Source organism: Limulus polyphemus, unplaced genomic scaffold (assembly GCF_000517525.1).
Source record: "Limulus polyphemus unplaced genomic scaffold, Limulus_polyphemus-2.1.2 Scaffold337, whole genome shotgun sequence".
NCBI lineage: Eukaryota > Metazoa > Arthropoda > Merostomata > Xiphosura > Limulidae > Limulus > Limulus polyphemus.
This window is the reverse complement of record NW_013665947.1, coordinates 122,828-124,913: the sequence shown is the minus strand read 5'-3', so window position 1 is coordinate 124,913 and position 2,086 is coordinate 122,828.

Here is a 2,086-nt window from a genome sequence, read left to right as displayed (position 1 = left end):
CTGCATAACTGCAAACAGTTTCACTAATACAATTTCTTTCATAAACACATTCAGAATTCAGACCGAAGACTGTAACTGATGTTGCAAAGTGTATGCTGTATTTTTATGTATGATGGCAGTTAAGAAATGACTGATTGTTTTAGTATTTATTTCATTATCAAATATATGGTAATTATAAACCAAAGCTCATATTTAGATTTACTATAGTTTAAAGCCAGTGTGCTTCCTGATCTTTAGTTCCACTATAAAAAGCGATTTTTAAGATTTAATCATTTTAAATATGAGGCTTTCTTAATAATCACTGTTTATGCAATTTATAATAGCACGTTCATTTTTCTCAATAGAGTATATGAAAAGGAACTGATGAAGAAACGACATCTCGCATAATTTGCGATAGCGAAATTGGTGGTCATGTTTGTAACAGAAGAGTCTCATATCAACACTATAAATATTCCAGTAAATTAGAATTTGCGGTGAAAGTCCAGAAAAAAAGTGGCAGAGCAGAAGAATGAAGAAGAATTGATATATTTTATACGTAAGTTAAAACAGATTACACTGGAGGGAAAACCTAATGACTGAGAATTTGAAAGAGCTGTCCTAAGCTTGTACCTAATGTTAACATGATGATGAAGTTAATAACATGCTGTCGTAATGGCGCGAAACATATACTATGTATACTAAATTTCACTAGAAACTAATTTGAAAATAGTAACATTTCACTTACCCAAAACACTCACTCGACCATATTGTATTGCATTTACGAAACAGCAATTATTACTATATAAAAGCACCATATAAGTCCGTGACAGTTTCTTATAAATAGATGCTGGTTTCACTTATTCTATTTTTTGCCTTTTTTTAAAACTTATCAAGCAAGATCATTAATAGTTTTAGCAATATAAACATTTTCTTAGTCTTACAATTTCTCTATTTTTTTTAGTTTGATACATTTTTTTGCTTTCACACGCACCTATACTGTGTCCTACTTTGTAAAAGTAGGGTGGTAGCAACTTTACAGTACATCTGTTTCACCATTTCTATATTCAATCATTCTTATTATTATCTAATTGTGAATCATTTCTAAAATTAATATTTTAATAGGATATATATTAATTGTTGCGTTACTCGTTTTACAAAGATGATAAAAGTAATAGGATTTCCTAATATTTTGTAAAAAAAAAATAACAACCCCTTATGAAAGAAATATTCAAATTATGACTTGAATTGGGTTATCTAATAAGGTAAATAAACTAACCTCATTTTCATGAACTCCTTTTTTTTGTTGTTGTATTTTTTTTTCTATTTTCTATTATACTGGTTAGTCATTTCAGGTATATCTGTGCTCTGCCAACGACGGCTATCGAAACCACATTTTTAGCGATATAAGCCCACATACCTTCTACTGTGCGAACGTGGATTAAAGATAAAGTAGAATATAACTTACCGTGAAAGTCAAACTCAAATTCTATACAATATAAATTTTCGCCTGTACACCTTATCCATAATCAGAGGTTGTATCAATTCATCGTGTTCTTATTCTGCAGCCCCCAGTGGCACAGTGGTATGTCTGCGGACTTACAACGCTAGAAACCGCGTTTCGATACCCGTGGTGGGCAGAGCACATATAACCCATTGTGTAACTTTGTGCATAAATTCAAACAAACAAACTTATTCTGCATATATATAGGTCCGGTTAAATAATTCACATATAAAAGTTGATATTAAACAATTATATGGGCTGAACGATCAGGTCAAAAACCCTTGTGATTCAGGTATAGCCGTCCACGATTTTGAAATACTGACCAGAGAAAAAGCAGCCAGAAGCATCCGCCATCATAAGGGTTTATCTGGTTGAACCGAATAACGTAATTCACTGCCATTTTTATCACGCTGAAAGTGTGGAGATTGTTCAACAGCAACACGTTTCGAACCCTGGACATTTCAATCCGACACAGTTAAATGGTATTAGAAAACGAAAATAATATACGATAAAATGAAATTTGATATTGCATTAAATTTTAGTCACGAAGTCAAACTCTGTTTTGAAACCTTTTAAACATTTAGTACAACCAACACAATTTCAAGT